The sequence below is a fragment of the Toxotes jaculatrix genome, chromosome 13 (assembly GCF_017976425.1).
Source record: "Toxotes jaculatrix isolate fToxJac2 chromosome 13, fToxJac2.pri, whole genome shotgun sequence".
Taxonomy (NCBI): domain Eukaryota; kingdom Metazoa; phylum Chordata; class Actinopteri; family Toxotidae; genus Toxotes; species Toxotes jaculatrix.
The window spans coordinates 4,156,234-4,179,904 of record NC_054406.1 but is presented as its reverse complement, the minus strand read 5'-3'; the positions used below and the strand labels follow the sequence as shown (position 1 = coordinate 4,179,904).

Genomic DNA, 23,671 nt, shown 5'->3' with positions numbered 1-23,671 from the left:
AATCAGTCAGCTGTAACAGTAAGGACTTTCACAGGGAAGTAAAAAACATTTAAAATTATTTCTTGTGTTATACTAACACACCCTCAAAGTCATTCTCAGTGCCACAAATACTGGCACCTTAGTAGCTAATTCAGACAAGGCTGGAGCAATTATGACTTCACCCATTTATCTTAAAAATACAGTGGAAGCACTTATGTGTGCCTCTTAACTTAACTGACCTTATGAGTACCCTATGAGATGCTTATGTAGTAAATTAGACCAATTAAATCATTCCGTTTGACAGAATTTGATGCAACCTGGAACTTCTGATTTTGGAAGAAGAGCAAAAACCCCCTAAAAACAAACTGCAGTCATTGTTCGCTCGTGGAGCTGCTCACTCATTATATCTTTCCCATATCCTCGTGTCAGTGTTAGTTTTGTCTGTGAAAAAAACATCTAAAGTAAATTTCAGGAGAAATCAAAATCTGTAAAAGCTTTGTTATGTCAAGAAAGCAGACACAATAAAACACTAGTTTCTGATATCTTTGGTTCATATCAGATGTTTGCACACACAGCTAAAAAAAAATCCTCTCCAGGGAGGCAACGGGGATTGTGTACATGACGCCTCTTGTATCTTTAAATCAGTGTTATCACCACATCTGCTGTCACTGCTGTAGATACTTGTCCTGTGATCACACTGCGGAAAAAAATCAGCAGGGTGGAGATTCTGAAGAAAAACATTTTCTCTCATCACTCACAGTTTTGCACCGGTGTTGACATGCTTCTTTTAGAGTGGAACGCTGTCACTTCAAATACAGTGAACACATGAACTAGTGTGCTGAACTAGAGTGTGTGGGAAAATGCAGTTAAGACTGTGTGATTCTTAAACAACGTTTACTTTGCGAGTACAGAAAAAAAAAACGCAGTGGCAAAGGACCTTACATTAAACAGAAAGGATCGGTTTCAACAGAGGGAGAGTACATTTTGGTTTTGCACACTGTGATTCTGTGAACCAGCACCAGCAGCAGTACTAGTCATAGCCAAAAGCAATATAATTGATAAAATTTGAAAATGTTCCTGTTCCATTGTTGTTGTTGTTTTGTTGTTGTTTGTTTGTTTGTTTTTTCCTTCTTTTCTTTTTTTTTTACAGACACCAACATTCCAAATAAAACCAAGCCCAGTAGCAGAATTTTGCAGCTAACGGTGCAGACTAAATGGACGGGTCCTTTGTGCCCACCACCCCACTATCAAGTTTGGATGGAGGGTTCATGGAGAGCCGGGAGTACTTCTACAAAATCAGCTGCTCCAGGAAGCTTTGCAAGTCTAAAGATCTCCAACAATTAAAATGTTAGGACGATGAGTTTCAGAGTTTCCACTCTGTATGTGAATTAACGGAGAGTTAATGAGTCAGATGGACGCAGCTGAGCCGAGTGATTGACCACCTGAGCTGGAGTTTGCGCGAGTGGAAGCACAGGTGGTGGTGGTGGAGCTGAAGAAGTTACTGGAGCTGGCGTCGCTTAGTGGAACAGGTTGTCAGGTCCCGGCTGACAAACGTGGACATTTGGACACCGTGAGTTCTGAAGAGGTGGACGGCGAACGGGTCGTGGATTGGAAGAGAGAGCCCTTTACGACCCGTGTGTACAGACGCCCAGTAAGGAGTACAGGGTGAAGCCAGGCCAGAGACACGTGCGGGAGGCGCCATTAGCTCCCGAAGCCGAGTACCGCTGGCTAAGGAAAGAATCGAGACGTTAATGGAGCAAGGAGGCCCTAAGACCTGGTCCGCCGAGGATGGACCATCCCCGGTAAGTTTCAGCGAAACTGACTTCCACTTGCGGTAAAGCAGGGTTCAGATTACAAAAGTTTTGGGCCGATTTATCCCTGATTCACCTGTCCGAGAGTCGGAGGATAAATCTGGTGTGGAACCTTGGTCTTCATTCGTTAATGTGAGGGGTTTTACAGATACGGTCTTGACTCAGCTGGGTCGCCCCGACCACATCAAACATGTTTGATATTTAGGAGTCAGAATCTGATTACGATGATGATTACGTCAGTGCTTCGTCAACAGCCAGTAACGTTAGAGCCGGAGCAGCTGACGGTGTTGCTCAGCAACGGTAAACATTCTAGCCCTTGAGGCTAAAGACAGCTAGCATACACCCCTTGACAAATATTAAAATTGACAAGACAAGACAGTGTCTTTTAAGATTTTATAGTTAAAACATTTATCAGCATGTAATATATATTTATATTACTCAAGAATATATAGATGACATAGTTAAAAAAAAATAACTCTACCACCTACAACATGAAAGGTACCTTGTGGAGTTGAGTTTTGACAGCCGCACTGTGGAGCATGTTTTTATGAGTGGCTCTTGATTTTTAATCTTGTGCAAGGATATACGTGTGTGGTTTGGAGAAACACTGAATGTAAACACACACACTATTTACAAGAAAACTCCATAGGGCACCTTTTTAAAATGCTGCCTTTGTGTTAATAAAATCACTTTTAATAGTCCGATAATATAAGAACATAATAATTACAGGACGTTTTTCTACATGAATGGTACTTTTAGTTTCTACTTTTCTTTTGCTGACAAAACAAAAGAAAAGAAAATTATATGAATCTAAATACCACTGATGTTTGGTCTCAAAAAACTGAAGAGGCTTTATGGGTAGGCAGGAGTTCAGGAGGGCTACGGCTGTGGCAAGGTTCAACCTTCACAGCAATAAAGTGGTGGAGATTTTTGCCAACAATTTTAGGAGTATTACAGTAGCTTCAGCCGTAGGTGAAATGAAAAACAGATCTTCTAAGCTGCTTATGTGTTCACTGTTACAGATGCCAGATAACCTCTTTGAAGTTATGAATATCCTCTGAACTGCTTTCAGGGGTCAGACAAGCATATAGGGTATCTCTTTAGTCATGCACTGTATTTTAAGTGGCATTGAATACAGAGAGCTTACACTCACTGGCTTTGTTTAAACCGAATTCTGTAAACATAATACTGGAAACATATTGCACAATTAAAGCCCTGATTTTGTCACGATGACTTTTTTTTATTAAGACTGTGCAGAATCTATGCTGCTTTCTTTTTTTAATAAAATAAAATAAAAACAGACTATAATACGACTCCCAGAGCGTCAGACCTATCTGATCTTTTATATCAGACAAATTATTATTTTTTTATATTATGAGTTTCTCATCTGGAATCTCAACAAAAGTTGACTGAAACCTTCACAAGGCAGCCTACGACAATCAGCCTTTTGCTGCTGTTGGCTGTTTCAATTTCAGTTTGGCATTAGGTATTTTTAGACTTGAACACTCTGCACTATAATAATGATCCAGATCTGACCCCAAAACTCTTGAACTCTTGTCTTCTTGCTGCCTTCTCACTCACATTATGTGAACAAATTGCTGCCAGCAATGACAAAGATCCTCTTACAGTTATACTTGAAGGTCCGGATGAGGGCAGGTGAGGGTGGTTTTGATGTCTTTCATCACATGCTTCAACAAGAGAGTATCCAGTGTTTGCCTGTGTTGAACTCTAGAACTTGTTCTGCAGACATACATTCATACTAGCACCAGTGTTGACTTGCTGTATGTTGCATTTGGTCTGTGCTGACTGATATGAGTTCTTGTCTTTGTCCTCCTAAATTTTACCTCAAATGTTTTTGTCTGGAGTTGAACACCAGCACTGTTAGATACTGTGTGACCAAATCTGCGGCCCTTTGCTACCTAATTTTACATTTAAAAAAGGCTGTATTGTACCATCTGTGCCTACTCTGACTCCCTGCCCTGACTCTTTATTTTCTCAGAGTGAAAACCTGGGCCCATATTCATCACACTGCTAAGAGGGAACGTGAAATATTAAAGGTAAACATCCCACACTCTTACTCCTGCTCACTAACTTAAGAAACAAAGTTATTTATCAAATTATATCAAATTTCATATCTTAAATGTGATAGCATTATATTACAGTTACAGTCTTCCCACTTTATAGAACAAGTTTTAGTAAACTTTTAAAGGGTTGTGTTATTGAATCCTGCATATGTTTTAGCCAGATGTGTTTGCGTTGTTATTGTTGTTGCATGGCTCTTTGAAAGGCATTGTCATCCTGTCACTTGTCAATTTTAGTTTGAAATTGAAATACCTTATTATATTAAATTTTGAGCAGATATTCATGTTTCCCAGAGGATGAAACCGTAATAACGTTGTTGATCCCCCGACTTTCCCTCTAGTGCCACCATGCGATTGACATTTGTAGTTTTTAGTGTCGCGTCTTGACAACTATTAGATGGATTACCGTGTAATTTGGCTCAGACATTCGTGCAGAATGATTCGTAACCGCTTTGTCCTCATGTGATCCCTTGCCTGTTTGTTTCCCACCATAAAGAGAGAGAAAGACAGAGGAAGACAGCTGATGTGATTCATTTGGCTGAGGAGTTCTTAGGAATTCAGAAGTCCACCCCACCTTGCCAGCATACTCGATCCTCACCTCTTTGTGCAGCTCTGTGGCAGTTGCACTTTGTGAACTTGAAGTTGTTGATGCCAGCACGTATCGTCTGATGAAATGCGACCTGCATGGTGGAGGCAGAAGGGCGCGGTCTTCTGCTGTATGCACCCCCCTCAAATTCTTTATAAAGCTCTAACGCTCTAGTGACAAATATCCGTAACCAGCAGTAAACTGGAAGTGGGTCAGTGTGAAATAGGAGTGCTATATAGTATTACCTGCTCCACATTTATATGTAGGTCTATTGTGCATACAGGGCTTAATAAGTCACTTATATTTTGATCCCAGTGGTGATCTGATGCTGGACCAGTGATAATGGACATCTGTTCTGACTTTGTACAGAGTGGCATAGAGAATCCTCCAGCAGAAAAAGAAATGGAACAGAAAAACTAGCATTTTGAATAATGTTATCTCTTAAGTTGTTGCAGATCAGAGATCAGTCTAAAGCCATAGAGTCATAGAGTCATAAACTGAGACTCTAGACAGACTGATGAGTGAGTGATGGTGAGGGAGTGAGTGTTTGCTCCCCCTGGTGGACAATATTACAAAATGTACATCTCACCTCCAATCTCAGAAACTGAACTCCACCAGTGATGCAAAGTAATTAAGTGCATTTTCTCATGTTCTGCACTTAATTACAGTTTTGAAGTACCTTACTTTACCTTACTTTTGTATATCAGTTTCACACCATTTCGGAGAGAAATATTGCACTTTTTATTGCTGTACATTTATTCAACAGGCATAGTTACCAGTTTTCAAATTCAGATGAACATTCCAAAGATAAAATCATCAAACAAGTAATGATGTGTTATAGGTTAAGATAAGACTTTACTGATCATGGGGGAAATTCACAAGCTACTCAACCGTGTATAAAGCAGTTAAAATGAATCGCACCTTTGTCAGTGGCAACATTAAAGTGATACTTAGATTAATACATCAATAATAATAATAATCCAGTAATAAGATAAAGATTACTCTGAAGTGAGGCCATTCCTTATAATGAGCACTTTTACTCTTGGTACTTTAAGTATATTTTGAAGCTAATACTTTTGTACTTGTACTTGTAACAGCGGATTTCTACATTTTTACTCAAGTAAAAAATCAGAATACTTTTCCCCACCACTGACAGTAGTCCAAAACTCAAATTATTGAATTATCCATCATATGTGACAGAGAAAAAAGTATAAAATCCTTGCATTTAATAATGTTTCATATTTTGCACTTATGGTTTCAGTTGTTGGAAAAAACAGTTAGCGAAGCACAAGCTACCAGTTGCACCCATATATAGACCACAATGTGGCTGAGCTACTGCAGCAGCCACCTGTCAGTCAGAACACATTTTAAGTAAAAAAGTAGTGAGCGTCTTACTTTTTTTTTTTTTTTAACCAGATGAGTATTTTCTGTCTTAAATAGTAAAATGTACTACAGTAAGACCAGCTTCCAACTCTGAGTTATGATTATTGCTATTTGAAAAATATGCCTTAAAAAAAGAAAAGTTGATATCTCTGTATGGGGGGAACAAAAGGTACACTGGAAATACAACTTGTCAGTAATAAAGAGTGCAATATATTACAAGTAATTAATGTGAAATTCAGTGAAAAGTATTCTTACAAATGTAGTAACAGCAAACAGAAAAGAACATATATATTCAGTTTCAAGAAAGTTATGTTTATGATTAATGAGCTTTTAGTTAGATTTATTTGTGAGAATGTTTTGAATATAAACATAAATTTGATGTTATATTATTAAAAGAATATAAAAAGACAAGTCTAACTTTTATTTTTCCATATAGATGAATTTATTTCCAACAAAAAATTCAGTTCCTCAAGTATGCTGAATAAAAGTATGTTGCCCTGCTGCATCAGTGCAGTTTTCATTTATAACTGATTTACTGGTGTTGAAAAGCATTCTTTCAAACCTACAAGAACTTGCTTTATCTGCAAGATAGTAAGATTATCTGGCTGACTGTGCATTAATCCAGCTCCTCGATGTCTGGATCTGTGGGTGTTGCCTTGGCATCAGCTCCTCCTGGGAGGCCTCTGGGAGTGGGGATGGTTGAAGGGTAAAGAAAACCTGTCTGCAGTCCTGACACATTAAGCAAATGAGGGAAAGACAAGGATGTTTATCACATGACATACCTAGAAGGCAATAGTAACTTTCGAAATTTATTACTGCTGGCCTGCAGTAGATTGTAGAAACGGCCACTTACAGGCTGAGGTCCAGGCTCTGGAGGAGGTGGGTAATGCACTGCACCCTGCTGGAAGTGGGGGATTATTTGAGCTCCACAGAAGCCGTTGTTGTAAAGCCCAGAAGGCATAGGTGGTATCCATGGCATGTGGAAGATGAAGTTTGGATGTGGAGCGTAGCTGCTGGAGCAATGACCTGACATAAATAGAAAGTGAATAAAAGGCAGAGGTGGAGCCTGCCCCGTGTCACTGAAGTAAGGTACACCGGAAAGGAAAGTGGAAACATTAGACGCTAAATTTTAACGTTAAAATCTTCTTCCAAATTCATTTATTTTAGAATGAGTGTTTTCACCTGCACCCATTTGCATTCAAGAATTCTCCTTGCTTCACCAATTAAATCTAAAATGGCAAGGTCCTATACGTGATAATATTTCTAGGACTTCAACTAACAACTACTTCTATTTTGTAACTCAAATATTTTTTGAAGCCTTACTATACTATGACGTTTTTTTATGACTTTTGGAGGTCAAAAAAATTTTTTGACTCTTTTTGTCTGATTTTGACGCCTTACTATACTATGACGTTTTTTATGACTTTTGGAGGTCAAAAAAAATTGTGACTTTTTTTGTCCGATTTTGACGCCTTACTATACTATGACGTTTTTTATGACTTTTGAAGGTCAAAAAATTTTTTGACTTTTTTTGTCCGATTTTGACGCCTTACTATACTATGATGTTTTTTATGACTTTTGGAGGTCAAAAAATTTTTTGACTTTTTTTGTCCGAAAAAAACGCCTTACTATACTATGACGTTTTTTATGACTTTTGGAGGTCAAAAGAAAATTTCGATTTTTTTGTCCGAAAAAAACGCCATACTATACTACGACGTTTTTTATGACTTTTGGAGGTCAAAAAAAATTTTGACTTTTTTTGTCCGAAAAAACGCCATACTATACTATGACGTTTTTTATGACTTTTGGAGGTCAAAAAAATTTTTGACTTTTTTTGTCAGAAAAAAACGCCATACTATACTATGACGTTTTTTATGACTTTTGGAGGTCAAAAAAATTTTTGACTTTTTTTGTCAAAAAAAACGCCTTACTATACTATGACGTTTTTTATGACTTTTGGAGGTCAAAAAAATTTTTTGACTTTTTTTGTCCGAAAAAAACGCCTTACTATACTATGACGTTTTTTATGACTTTTGGAGGTCAAAAAAAATTTTGACTTTTTTTGTCCGAAAAAAACGCCTTACTATACTATGACGTTTTTTATGACTTTTGGAGGTCAAAAAAAATTTTGACTTTTTTTGTCCGAAAAAAACGCCTTACTATACTATGACGTTTTTTATGACTTTTGGAGGTCAAAAAATTTTTTGACTTTTTTTGTCCGAAAAAAACGCCTTACTATACTATGACGTTTTTTATGACTTTTGGAGGTCAAAAAAAATTTTTGATTTTTTTGTCCGAAAAAAACGCCATACTATACTATGACGTTTTTTATGACTTTTGGAGGTCAAAAAAAAATTTCGATTTTTTTGTCCGAAAAAAACGCCATACTATACTATGACGTTTTTTATGACTTTTGGAGGTCAAAAAAATTTTTGACTTTTTTTGTCCGAAAAAAACGCCTTACTATACTATGACGTTTTTTATGACTTTTGGAGGTCAAAAAAAATTTTGACTTTTTTTGTCCGAAAAAAACGCCTTACTATACTATGACGTTTTTTATGACTTTTGGAGGTCAAAAAAATGTTTGACTTTTTTTGTCCGATTTTGACGCCATACTATACTATGACGTTTTTTTATGACTTTTGGAGGTCAAAAAAAATTTTGACTTTTTTTGTCAGAAAAAAACACCTTACTATACTATGACGTTTTTTATGACTTTTGGAGGTCAAAAAAAATTTTGACTTTTTTTGTCCGAAAAAAACGCCTTACTATACTATGACGTTTTTTATGACTTTTGGAGGTCAAAAAAATTTTTGTCTTTTTTTGTCCGAAAAAAACGCCTTACTATACTATGACGTTTTTTATGACTTTTGGAGGTCAAAAAAATTTTTGACTTTTTTTGTCCGATTTTGACGCCTTACAATACTATGACGTTTTTTATGACTTTTGGAGGTCAAAAGAAAATTTCGATTTTTTTGTCCGAAAAAAACGCCATACTATACTATGACGTTTTTTATGACTTTTGGAGGTCAAAAAAAATTTTGACTTTTTTTGTCCGAAAAAAACGCCTTACTATACTATGACGTTTTTTATGACTTTTGGAGGTCAAAAAAAATTTTGACTTTTTTTGTCCAATTTTGACGCCTTACTATACTATGACGTTTTTTATGACTTTTGGAGGTCAAAAAAAATTTTGACTTTTTTTGTCCGAAAAAAACGCCATACTATACTATGACGTTTTTTATGACTTTTGGAGGTCAAAAAAAATTTTGACTTTTTTTGTCTGAAAAAAACGCCTTACTATACTATGACGTTTTTTATGACTTTTGGAGGTCAAAAAAAATTTTCGATTTTTTTGTCCGAAAAAAACGCCTTACTATACTATGACGTTTTTTATGACTTTTGGAGGTCAAAAAAAATTTTGACTTTTTTTGTCCGAAAAAACGCCATACTATACTATGACGTTTTTTATGACTTTTGGAGGTCAAAAAAATTTTTGACTTTTTTTGTCAGAAAAAAACGCCTTACTATACTATGACGTTTTTTATGACTTTTGGAGGTCAAAAAAATTTTTGTCTTTTTTTGTCCGAAAAAAACGCCTTACTATACTATGACGTTTTTTATGACTTTTGGAGGTCAAAAAAATGTTTGACTTTTTTTGTCCGATTTTGACGCCTTACTATACTATGACGTTTTTTATGACTTTTGGAGGTCAAAAGAAAATTTCGATTTTTTTGTCCGAAAAAAACGCCTTACTATACTATGACGTTTTTTATGACTTTTGGAGGTCAAAAAAAATTTTCGATTTTTTTGTCCGAAAAAAACGCCTTACTATACTATGACGTTTTTTATGACTTTTGGAGGTCAAAAAAAATTTTGACTTTTTTTGTCCGAAAAAAACGCCATACTATACTATGACGTTTTTTATGACTTTTGGAGGTCAAAAAAAGTTCTGACTTTTTTTGTCCGAAAAAAACGCCTTACTATACTATGACGTTTTTTATGACTTTTGGAGGTCAAAAAAAATTTTGACTTTTTTTGTCCGAAAAAAACGCCATACTATACTATGACGTTTTTTATGACTTTTGGAGGTCAAAAAAATTTTTGACTTTTTTTGTCAGAAAAAAACACCTTACTATACTATGACGTTTTTTATGACTTTTGGAGGTCAAAAAAAATTTTCGATTTTTTTGTCCGAAAAAAACGCCTTACTATACTATGACGTTTTTTATGACTTTTGGAGGTCAAAAAAAATTTTGACTTTTTTTGTCCGAAAAAACGCCATACTATACTATGACGTTTTTTATGACTTTTGGAGGTCAAAAAAATTTTTGACTTTTTTTGTCCGAAAAAAACGCCTTACTATACTATGACGTTTTTTATGACTTTTGGAGGTCAAAAAAATGTTTGACTTTTTTTGTCCGATTTTGACGCCTTACTATACTATGACGTTTTTTATGACTTTTGGAGGTCAAAAGAAAATTTCGATTTTTTTGTCCGAAAAAAACGCCTTACTATACTATGACGTTTTTTATGACTTTTGGAGGTCAAAAAAAATTTTCGATTTTTTTGTCCGAAAAAAACGCCTTACTATACTATGACGTTTTTTATGACTTTTGGAGGTCAAAAAAATTTTTGTCTTTTTTTGTCCGAAAAAAACGCCTTACTATACTATGACGTTTTTTATAACTTTTGGAGGTCAAAAAAATTTTTGACTTTTTTTGTCCGATTTTGACGCCTTACTATACTATGACGTTTTTTATGACTTTTGGAGGTCAAAAGAAAATTTCGATTTTTTTTGTCCGAAAAAAACGCCATACTATACTATGACGTTTTCTATGACTTTTGGAGGTCAAAAATTTTTTTGACTTTTTTTGTCAGAAAAAAACACCTTACTATACTATGATGTTTTTTATGACTTTTGGAGGTCAAAAAAAATTTTGACTTTTTTTGTCCGAAAAAAACGCCTTACTATACTATGACGTTTTTTATGACTTTTGGAGGTCAAAAAAAATTTTCGATTTTTTTGTTCGAAAAAAACGCCTTACTATACTATGACGTTTTTTATGACTTTTGGAGGTCAAAAAAATTTTTGACTTTTTTTGTCCGAAAAAAACGCCTTACTATACTATGACGTTTTTTATGACTTTTGGAGGTCAAAAAAAATTTTGACTTTTTTTGTCCGAAAAAAACGCCTTACTATACTATGACGTTTTTTATGACTTTTGGAGGTCAAAAAAAATTTTTGATTTTTTTGTCCGAAAAAAACGCCATACTATACTATGACGTTTTTTATGACTTTTGGAGGTCAAAAAAAATTTTGACTTTTTTTGTCCGAAAAAAACGCCTTACTATACTATGACGTTTTTTATGACTTTTGGAGGTCAAAAGAAAATTTCGATTTTTTTGTCCGAAAAAAACGCCTTACTATACTATGACGTTTTTTATGACTTTTGGAGGTCAAAAAAAATTTTGACTTTTTTTGTCCAATTTTGACGCCTTACTATACTATGACGTTTTTTATGACTTTTGGAGGTCAAAAAAAATTTTGACTTTTTTTGTCCGAAAAAAACGCCATACTATACTATGACGTTTTTTATGACTTTTGGAGGTCAAAAAAAATTTTGACTTTTTTTGTCCGAAAAAAACGCCTTACTATACTATGACGTTTTTTATGACTTTTGGAGGTCAAAAAAATTTTTGACTTTTTTTGTCCGAAAAAAACGCCTTACTATACTATGACGTTTTTTATGACTTTTGGAGGTCAAAAAAATTTTTGTCTTTTTTTGTCCGAAAAAAACGCCTTACTATACTATGACGTTTTTTATGACTTTTGGAGGTCAAAAAAATTTTTGACTTTTTTTGTCCGAAAAAAACGCCTTACTATACTATGACGTTTTTTGTGACTTTTGGAGGTCAAAAAAAATTTTGACTTTTTTTGTCCAATTTTGACGCCTTACTATACTATGACGTTTTTTATGACTTTTGGAGGTCAAAAAAAATTTTGACTTTTTTTGTCCGAAAAAAACGCCATACTATACTATGACGTTTTTTATGACTTTTGGATGTCAAAAAAAATTTTGACTTTTTTTGTCCGAAAAAAACGCCTTACTATACTATGACGTTTTTTATGACTTTTGGAGGTCAAAAAAAATTTTGCCTTTTTTTGTCCGAAAAAAACGCCATACTATACTATGACGTTTTTTATGACTTTTGGAGGTCAAAAAAAGTTTTGACTTTTTTTGTCCGAAAAAAACGCCTTACTATACTATGACGTTTTTTATGACTTTTGGAGGTCAAAAAAAATTTTGACTTTTTTTGTCCGAAAAAAACGCCATACTATACTATGACGTTTTTTATGACTTTTGGAGGTCAAAAAAAATTTTGACTTTTTTTGTCCGAAAAAAACGCCTTACTATACTATGACGTTTTTTATGACTTTTGGAGGTCAAAAAAAATTTTCGATTTTTTTGTCCGAAAAAAACGCCTTACTATACTATGACGTTTTTTATGACTTTTGGAGGTCAAAAAAATTTTTGACTTTTTTTGTCCGAAAAAAACGCCATACTATACTATGACGTTTTTTATGACTTTTGGAGGTCAAAAAAATTTTTGACTTTTTTTGTCCGAAAAAAACGCCTTACTATACTATGACGTTTTTTATGACTTTTGGAGGTCAAAAAAAATTTTGTCTTTTTTTTTCCGAAAAAAAACGCCTTACTATACTATGACGTTTTTTATGACTTTTGGAGGTCAAAAAAAATTTTGACTTTTTTTGTCCGAAAAAAACGCCATACTATACTATGACGTTTTTTATGACTTTTGGAGGTCAAAAAAATTTTTGACTTTTTTTGTCCGAAAAAAACGCCTTACTATACTATGACGTTTTTTGTGACTTTTGGAGGTCAAAAAAAGTTTTGACTTTTTTTGTCCAATTTTGACGCCTTACTATACTATGACGTTTTTTATGACTTTTGGAGGTCAAAAAAAATTTTGACTTTTTTTGTCCGAAAAAAACGCCATACTATACTATGACGTTTTTTATGACTTTTGGAGGTCAAAAATTTTTTTGACTTTTTTTGTCCGAAAAAAACGCCTTACTATACTATGACGTTTTTTATGACTTTTGGAGGTCAAAAAAAGTTTTGACTTTTTTTGTCCGAAAAAAACGCCTTACTATACTATGACGTTTTTTATGACTTTTGGAGGTCAAAAAAAATTTTGACTTTTTTTGTCCGAAAAAAACGCCATACTATACTATGACGTTTTTTATGACTTTTGGAGGTCAAAAATTTTTTTGACTTTTTTTGTCCGAAAAAAACGCCTTACTATACTATGACGTTTTTTATGACTTTTGGAGGTCAAAAAAAATTTTGACTTTTTTTGTCCGAAAAAAACGCCTTACTATACTATGACGTTTTTTATGACTTTTGGAGGTCAAAAAAAATTTTCGATTTTTTTGTCCGAAAAAAACGCCTTACTATACTATGACGTTTTTTATGACTTTTGGAGGTCAAAAAAATTTTTGACTTTTTTTGTCCGAAAAAAACGCCATACTATACTATGACGTTTTTTATGACTTTTGGAGGTCAAAAAAATTTTTGACTTTTTTTGTCCGAAAAAAACGCCTTACTATACTATGACGTTTTTTATGACTTTTGGAGGTCAAAAAAAATTTTGTCTTTTTTTTTCCGAAAAAAACGCCTTACTATACTATGACGTTTTTTATGACTTTTGGAGGTCAAAAAAAATTTTGACTTTTTTTGTCCGAAAAAACGCCATACTATACTATGACGTTTTTTATGACTTTTGGAGGTCAAAAAAATTTTTGACTTTTTTTGTCCGAAAAAAACGCCTTACTATACTATGACGTTTTTTGTGACTTTTGGAGGTCAAAAAAAGTTTTGACTTTTTTTGTCCAATTTTGACGCCTTACTATACTATGACGTTTTTTATGACTTTTGGAGGTCAAAAAAAATTTTGACTTTTTTTGTCCGAAAAAAACGCCATACTATACTATGACGTTTTTTATGACTTTTGGAGGTCAAAAATTTTTTTGACTTTTTTTGTCCGAAAAAAACGCCTTACTATACTATGACGTTTTTTATGACTTTTGGAGGTCAAAAAAAATTTTGACTTTTTTTGTCCGATTTTGACGCCTTACTATACTATGACGTTTTTTATGACTTTTGGAGGTCAAAAGAAAATTTCGATTTTTTTGTCCGAAAAAAACGCCTTACTATACTATGACGTTTTTTATGACTTTTGGAGGTCAAAAATTTTTTTGACTTTTTTTGTCCGAAAAAAACGCCTTACTATACTATGACGTTTTTTATGACTTTTGGAGGTCAAAAAAAATTTTGACTTTTTTTGTCCGAAAAAAACGCCATACTATACTATGACGTTTTTTATGACTTTTGGAGGTCAAAAAAATTTTTGACTTTTTTTGTCCGATTTTGACGCCTTACTATACTATGACGTTTTTTATGACTTTTGGAGGTCAAAAGAAAATTTCGATTTTTTTGTCCGAAAAAAACGCCTTACTATACTGTGACGTTTTTTATGACTTTTGGAGGTCAAAAAAAATTTTGACTTTTTTTGTCCAATTTTGACGCCTTACTATACTATGACGTTTTTTATGACTTTTGGAGGTCAAAAAAAATTTTGACTTTTTTTGTCCGAAAAAAACGCCTTACTATACTATGACGTTTTTTATGACTTTTGGAGGTCAAAAAAAATTTTGCCTTTTTTTGTCCGAAAAAAACGCCATACTATACTATGACGTTTTTTGACTTTTGGAGGTCAAAAAAAGTTCTGACTTTTTTTGTCCGAAAAAAACGCCTTACTATACTATGACGTTTTTTATGACTTTTGGAGGTCAAAAAAAATTTTGACTTTTTTTGTCCGAAAAAAACGCCATACTATACTATGACGTTTTTTATGACTTTTGGAGGTCAAAAAAATTTTTGACTTTTTTTGTCAGAAAAAAACACCTTACTATACTATGACGTTTTTTATGACTTTTGGAGGTCAAAAAAATTTTTCGATTTTTTTGTCCGAAAAAAACGCCTTACTATACTATGACGTTTTTTATGACTTTTGGAGGTCAAAAAAATGTTTGACTTTTTTTGTCCGATTTTGACGCCTTACTATACTATGACGTTTTTTATGACTTTTGGAGGTCAAAAGAAAATTTCGATTTTTTTGTCCGAAAAAAACGCCTTACTATACTATGACGTTTTTTATGACTTTTGGAGGTCAAAAAAAATTTTCGATTTTTTTGTCCGAAAAAAACGCCTTACTATACTATGACGTTTTTTATGACTTTTGGAGGTCAAAAAAATTTTTGTCTTTTTTTGTCCGAAAAAAACGCCTTACTATACTATGACGTTTTTTATGACTTTTGGAGGTCAAAAAAATTTTTGACTTTTTTTGTCCGATTTTGACGCCTTACTATACTATGACGTTTTTTATGACTTTTGGAGGTCAAAAGAAAATTTCGATTTTTTTGTCCGAAAAAAACGCCATACTATACTATGACGTTTTCTATGACTTTTGGAGGTCAAAAAATTTTTTGACTTTTTTTGTCAGAAAAAAACACCTTACTATACTATGACGTTTTTTATGACTTTTGGAGGTCAAAAAAAATTTTGACTTTTTTTGTCCGAAAAAAACGCCTTACTATACTATGACGTTTTTTATGACTTTTGGAGGTCAAAAAAAATTTTCGATTTTTTTGTTCGAAAAAAACGCCTTACTATACTATGACGTTTTTTATGACTTTTGAAGGTCAAAAAAATTTTTGACTTTTTTTGTCCGAAAAAAACGCCTTACTATACTATGACGTTTTTTATGACTTTTGGAGGTCAAAAAAAATTTTGACTTTTTTTGTCCGAAAAAAACGCCTTACTATACTATGACGTTTTTTATGACTTTTGGAGGTCAAAAAAAATTTTTGATTTTTTTGTCCGAAAAAAACGCCATACTATACTATGACGTTTTTTATGACTTTTGGAGGTCAAAAAAAATTTTGACTTTTTTTGTCCGAAAAAAACGCCTTACTATACTATGACGTTTTTTATGACTTTTGGAGGTCAAAAAAAATTTTGACTTTTTTTGTCCAATTTTGACGCCTTACTATACTATGACGTTTTTTATGACTTTTGGAGGTCAAAAAAAATTTTGACTTTTTTTGTCCGAAAAAAACGCCATACTATACTATGACGTTTTTTATGACTTTTGGAGGTCAAAAAAATTTTTGACTTTTTTTGTCCGATTTTGACGCCTTACTATACTATGACGTTTTTTATGACTTTTGGAGGTCAAAAGAAAATTTCGATTTTTTTTGTCCGAAAAAAACGCCTTACTATACTGTGACGTTTTTTATGACTTTTGGAGGTCAAAAAAAATTTTGACTTTTTTTGTCCAATTTTGACGCCTTACTATACTATGACGTTTTTTATGACTTTTGGAGGTCAAAAAAAAATTTTGACTTTTTTTGTCCGAAAAAAACGCCTTACTATACTATGACGTTTTTTATGACTTTTGGAGGTCAAAAAAAATTTTGCCTTTTTTTGTCCGAAAAAAACGCCATACTATACTATGACGTTTTTTATGACTTTTGGAGGTCAAAAAAAGTTCTGACTTTTTTTGTCCGAAAAAAACGCCTTACTATACTATGACGTTTTTTATGACTTTTGGAGGTCAAAAAAAATTTTGACTTTTTTTGTCCGAAAAAAACGCCATACTATACTATGACGTTTTTTATGACTTTTGGAGGTCAAAAAAATTTTTGACTTTTTTTGTCAGAAAAAAACACCTTACTATACTATGACGTTTTTTATGACTTTTGGAGGTCAAAAAAAATTTTCGATTTTTTTGTCCGAAAAAAACGCCTTACTATACTATGACGTTTTTTATGACTTTTGGAGGTCAAAAAAAATTTTGACTTTTTTTGTCCGAAAAAACGCCATACTATACTATGACGTTTTTTATGACTTTTGGAGGTCAAAAAAATTTTTGACTTTTTTTGTCAGAAAAAAACGCCTTACTATACTATGACGTTTTTTATGACTTTTGGAGGTCAAAAAAATTTTTGTCTTTTTTTGTCCGAAAAAAACGCCTTACTATACTATGACGTTTTTTATGACTTTTGGAGGTCAAAAAAATGTTTGACTTTTTTTGTCCGATTTTGACGCCTTACTATACTATGACGTTTTTTATGACTTTTGGAGGTCAAAAAAAATTTTGACTTTTTTTGTCCGAAAAAAACGCCTTACTATACTATGACGTTTTTTATGACTTTTGGAGGTCAAAAAAAATTTTGACTTTTTTTGTCCGAAAAAAACGCCTTACTATACTATGACGTTTTTTATGACTTTTGGAGGTCAAAAAAAATTTTTGATTTTTTTGTCCGAAAAAAACGCCATACTATACTATGACGTTTTTTATGACTTTTGGAGGTCAAAAAAAATTTTGACTTTTTTTGTCCGAAAAAAACGCCTTACTATACTATGACGTTTTTTATGACTTTTGGAGGTCAAAAAAAATTTTGACTTTTTTTGTCCAATTTTGACGCCTTACTATACTATGACGTTTTTTATGACTTTTGGAGGTCAAAAAAATTTTTCGATTTTTTTGTCCGAAAAAAACGCCATACTATACTATGACGTTTTTTATGACTTTTGGAGGTCAAAAAAAATTTTCGATTTTTTTGTCCGAAAAAAACGCCATACTATACTATGACGTTTTTTATGACTTTTGGAGGTCAAAAAAAATTTTGACTTATTTTGTCCAATTTTGACGCCTTACTATACTATGATGTTTTTTATGACTTTTGGAGGTCAAAAAATTTTTTGACTTTTTTTGTCCGAAAAAAACGCCTTACTATACTATGACGTTTTTTATGACTTTTGGAGGTCAAAAAAATTTTTGACTTTTTTTGTCCGATTTTGACGCCTTACTATACTATGACGTTTTTTATGACTTTTGGAGGTCAAAAGAAAATTTCGATTTTTTTGTCCGAAAAAAACGCCATACTATACTATGACGTTTTCTATGACTTTTGGAGGTCAAAAAATTTTTTGACTTTTTTTGTCAGAAAAAAACACCTTACTATACTATGACGTTTTTTATGACTTTTGGAGGTCAAAAAAAATTTTGACTTTTTTTGTCCGAAAAAAACGCCTTACTATACTATGACGTTTTTTATGACTTTTGGAGGTCAAAAAAAATTTTCGATTTTTTTGTTCGAAAAAAACGCCTTACTATACTATGACGTTTTTTATGACTTTTGGAGGTCAAAAAAATTTTTGACTTTTTTTGTCCGAAAAAAACGCCTTACTATACTATGACGTTTTTTATGACTTTTGGAGGTCAAAAAAAATTTTGACTTTTTTTGTCCGAAAAAAACGCCTTACTATACTATGACGTTTTTTATGACTTTTGGAGGTCAAAAAAAATTTTGACTTTTTTTGTCCGAAAAAAACGCCTTACTATACTATGACGTTTTTTATGACTTTTGGAGGTCAAAAAAAATTTTGACTTTTTTTGTCCGAAAAAAACGCCATACTATACTATGACATTTTTTATGACTTTTGGAGGTCAAAAAATTTTTTGACTTTTTTTGTCCGAAAAAAACGCCTTACTATACTATGACGTTTTTTATGACTTTTGGAGGTCAAAAAAATTTTTGTCTTTTTTTTTCCGAAAAAAACGCCTTACTATACTATAACGTTTTTTATGACTTTTGGAGGTCAAAAAAATTTGTGACTTTTTTTGTCCGATTTTGACGCCTTACTATACTATGACGTTTTTTATGACTTTTGGAGGTCAAAAGAAAATTTCGATTTTTTTGTCCGAAAAAAACGCCATACTATACTACGACGTTTTTTTATGACTTTTGGAGGTCAAAAAAAATTTTGACTTTTTTTGTCCGAAAAAACGCCATACTATACTATGACGTTTTTTATGACTTTTGGAGGTCAAAAAAATTTTTGACTTTTTTTGTCCGAAAAAAACGCCTTACTATACTATGACGTTTTTTGTGACTTTTGGAGGTCAAAAAAAATTTTGACTTTTTTTGTCCAATTTTGACGCCTTACTATACTATGACGTTTTTTATGACTTTTGGAGGTCAAAAAAAATTTTGACTTTTTTTGTCCGAAAAAAACGCCATACTATACTATGACGTTTTTTATGACTTTTGGATGTCAAAAAAATTTTTGACTTTTTTTGTCCGAAAAAAACGCCTTACTATACTATGACGTTTTTTATGACTTTTGGAGGTCAAAAAAAATTTTGCCTTTTTTTGTCCGAAAAAAACGCCATACTATACTATGACGTTTTTTATGACTTTTGGAGGTCAAAAAAAGTTTTGACTTTTTTTGTCCGAAAAAAACGCCTTACTATACTATGACGTTTTTTATGACTTTTGGAGGTCAAAAAAAATATTGACTTTTTTTGTCCGAAAAAAACGCCATACTATACTATGACGTTTTTTATGACTTTTGGAGGTCAAAAATTTTTTTTACTTTTTTTGTCCGAAAAAAACGCCTTACTATACTATGACGTTTTTTATGACTTTTGGAGGTCAAAAAAATTTTTCGATTTTTTTGTCCGAAAAAAAACGCCTTACTATACTATGACGTTTTTTATGACTTTTGGAGGTCAAAAAAAATTTTGACTTTTTTTGTCCGAAAAAAACGCCATACTATACTATGACGTTTTTTATGACTTTTGGAGGTCAAAAAAAATTTTCGATTTTTTTGTCCGAAAAAAACGCCATACTATACTATGACGTTTTTTATGACTTTTGGAGGTCAAAAAATTTTTTGACTTTTTTTGTCCGAAAAAAACGCCTTACTATACTATGACGTTTTTTATGACTTTTGGAGGTCAAAAAATTTTTTGTCTTTTTTTTCCCGAAAAAAACGCCTTACTATACTATGACGTTTTTTATGACTTTTGGAGGTCAAAAAAAATTTGACTTTTTTTGTCCGAAAAAACGCCATACTATACTATGACGTTTTTTATGACTTTTGGAGGTCAAAAAAATTTTTGACTTTTTTTGTCCGAAAAAAACGCCTTACTATACTATGACGTTTTTTGTGACTTTTGGAGGTCAAAAAAAGTTTTGACTTTTTTTGTCCAATTTTGACGCCTTACTATACTATGACGTTTTTTATGACTTTTGGAGGTCAAAAAAAATTTTGACTTTTTTTGTCCGAAAAAAACGCCATACTATACTATGACGTTTTTTATGACTTTTGGAGGTCAAAAATTTTTTTGACTTTTTTTGTCCGAAAAAAACGCCTTACTATACTATGACGTTTTTTATGACTTTTGGAGGTCAAAAAAAATTTTGACTTTTTTTGTCCGAAAAAAACGCCTTACTATACTATGACGTTTTTTATGACTTTTGGAGGTCAAAAAAAATTTTCGATTTTTTTGTCCGAAAAAAACGCCTTACTATACTATGACGTTTTTTATGACTTTTGGAGGTCAAAAAAAATTTTGACTTTTTTTGTCCGAAAAAAACGCCATACTATACTATGACGTTTTTTATGACTTTTGGAGGTCAAAAAAAATTTTCGATTTTTTTGTCCGAAAAAAACGCCATACTATACTATGACGTTTTTTATGACTTTTGGAGGTCAAAAAAATTTTTGACTTTTTTTGTCCGAAAAAAACGCCTTACTATACTATGACGTTTTTTATGACTTTTGGAGGTCAAAAAAAATTTTGACTTTTTTTGTCCGAAAAAAACGCCTTACTATACTATGACGTTTTTTATGACTTTTGGAGGTCAAAAAAAATTTTCGATTTTTTTGTCCGAAAAAAACGCCTTACTATACTATGACGTTTTTTATGACTTTTGGAGGTCAAAAAAATTTTTGCCTTTTTTTGTCCGAAAAAAACGCCATACTATACTATGACGTTTTTTATGACTTTTGGAGGTCAAAAAAAATTTTCAATTTTTTTGTCCGAAAAAAACGCCATACTATACTATGACGTTTTTTATGACTTTTGGAGGTCAAAAAAATTTTTGACTTTTTTTGTCCGATTTTGACGCCTTACTATACTATGACGTTTTTTATGACTTTTGGAGGTCAAAAGAAAATTTCTATTTTTTTTGTCCGAAAAAAACGCCATACTATACTATGACGTTTTTTATGACTTTTGGATGTCAAAAAAAATTTTGACTTTTTTTGTCCGAAAAAAACGCCTTACTATACTATGACGTTTTTTATGACTTTTGGAGGTCAAAAAAAATTTTGCCTTTTTTTGTCCGAAAAAAACGCCATACTATACTATGACGTTTTTTATGACTTTTGGAGGTCAAAAAAAGTTTTGACTTTTTTTGTCCGAAAAAAACGCCTTACTATACTATGACGTTTTTTATGACTTTTGGAGGTCAAAAAAAATATTGACTTTTTTTGTCCGAAAAAAACGCCATACTATACTATGACGTTTTTTATGACTTTTGGAGGTCAAAAATTTTTTTGACTTTTTTTGTCCGAAAAAAACGCCATACTATACTATGACGTTTTTTATGACTTTTGGAGGTCAAAAAAAATTTTCGATTTTTTTGTCCGAAAAAAACGCCATACTATACTATGACGTTTTTTATGACTTTTGGAGGTCAAAAAATTTTTTGACTTTTTTTGTCCGAAAAAAAACGCCATACTATACTATGACGTTTTTTATGACTTTTGGAGGTCAAAAAAATTTTTGACTTTTTTTGTCCGAAAAAAACGCCTTACTATACTATGACGTTTTTTATGACTTTTGGAGGTCAAAAAAAATTTTGACTTTTTTTGTCCGAAAAAAACGCCTTACTATACTATGACCTTTTTTATGACTTTTGGAGGTCAAAAATTTTTTTGACTTTTTTTGTCCGATTTTGACGCCTTACTATACTATGACGTTTTTTATGACTTTTGGAGGTCAAAAAAATTTTTGACTTTTTTGTCCGAAAAAAACGCCTTACTATACTATGTCGTTTTTTATGACTTTTGGAGGTCAAAAAATTTTTTGACTTTTTTTGTCCGAAAAAAACGCCTTACTATACTATGACGTTTTTTATGACTTTTGGAGGTCAAAAAAAAATTTTGACTTTTTTTGTCCGAAAAAAACGCCTTACTATACTATGACGTTTTTTATGACTTTTGGAGGTCAAAAAAATTTTTCGATTTTTTTGTCCGAAAAAAACGCCTTACTATACTATGACGTTTTTTATGACTTTTGCAGGTCAAAAAAAATTTTGACTTTTTTTGTCCGAAAAAAACGCCATACTATACTATGACGTTTTTTATGACTTTTGGAGGTCAAAAAAAATTTTGACTTTTTTTGTCCGAAAAAAACGCCTTACTATACTATGACATTTTTTATGACTTTTGGAGGTCAAAAAAAATTTAGACTTTTTTTGTCCGAAAAAAACGCCTTACTATACTATGACGTTTTTTATGACTTTTGGAGGTCAAAAAAATTTTTGACTTTTTTTGTCCGAAAAAAACGCCTTACTATACTATGACGTTTTTTATGACTTTTGGAGGTCAAAAAAAATTTTGACTTTTTTTGTCCAATTTTGACGCCTTACTATACTATGACGTTTTTTATGACTTTTGGAGGTCAAAAAAAATTTTGACTTTTTTTGTCCGAAAAAAACGCCTTACTATACTATGACGTTTTTTATGACTTTTGGAGGTCAAAAAAAAATTTTGACTTTTTTTGTCCGAAAAAAACGCCTTACTATACTATGACGTTTTTTATGACTTTTGGAGGTCAAAAAAAAATTTTGACTTTTTTTGTCAAATTTTGACGCCTTACTATACTATGACGTTTTTTATGACTTTTTGAGGTCAAAAAATTTTTTGACTTTTTTTGTCCGAAAAAAACGCCATACTATACTATGACATTTTTTATGACTTTTGGAGGTCAAAAAAATTTTTGACTTTTTTTGTCCGAAAAAAACGCCTTACTATACTATGACGTTTTTTATGACTTTTGGAGGTCAAAAAAAATGTTGACTTTTTTTGTCCGAAAAAAACGCCTTACTATACTATGACGTTTTTTATGACTTTTGGAGGTCAAAAAAATTTTTGACTTTTTTTGTCCAATTTTGACGCCTTACTATACTATGACGTTTTTTATGACTTTTGCAGGTCAAAAAAATTTTTGACTTTTTTTGTCCGAAAAAAACGCCATACTATACTATGACGTTTTTTATGACTTTTGGAGGTCAAAAAAAATTTTGACTTTTTTTGTCCGAAAAAAACGCCTTACTATACTATGACGTTTTTTATGACTTTTGGAGGTCAAAAAAAATTTTGACTTTTTTTGTCCAATTTTGACGCCTTACTATACTATGACGTTTTTTATGACTTTTGGAGGTCAAAAAAAATTTTTGACTTTTTTTGTCCGAAAAAAACGCCTTACTATACTATGACGTTTTTTATGACTTTTGGAGGTCAAAAAAAATTTTTGATTTTTTTGTCCGAAAAAAACGCCATACTATACTTTGTCGTTTTTTATGACTTTTGGAGGTCAAAAAATTTTTTGACTTTTTTTGTCCGAAAAAAACGCCTTACTATACTATGACGTTTTTTATGACTTTTGGAGGTCAAAAAAAAATTTTGACTTTTTTTGTCCGAAAAAAACGCCTTACTATACTATGACGTTTTTTATGACTTTTGGAGGTCAAAAAAATTTTTCGATTTTTTTGTCCGAAAAAAACGCCTTACTATACTATGACGTTTTTTATGACTTTTGGAGGTCAAAAAAATTTTTGACTTTTTTTGTCCGAAAAAACCGCCTTACTATACTATGAC

At 32.1% G+C, this 23,671-nt stretch overlaps 1 long non-coding RNA gene across 1 annotated transcript; it reads left to right on the top strand.

Annotated features, from left to right (window-relative positions):
- Positions 1–1,194: 1,194 nt before the first annotated feature.
- On the top strand, positions 1,195–4,465 carry LOC121192486. Its single transcript, XR_005895196.1, has 3 exons — positions 1,195–1,781; positions 3,790–3,847; positions 4,368–4,465. It is a non-coding gene; the product is annotated as an uncharacterized LOC121192486 (long non-coding RNA).
- The last annotated feature ends 19,206 nt before the right edge of the window (positions 4,466–23,671 follow it).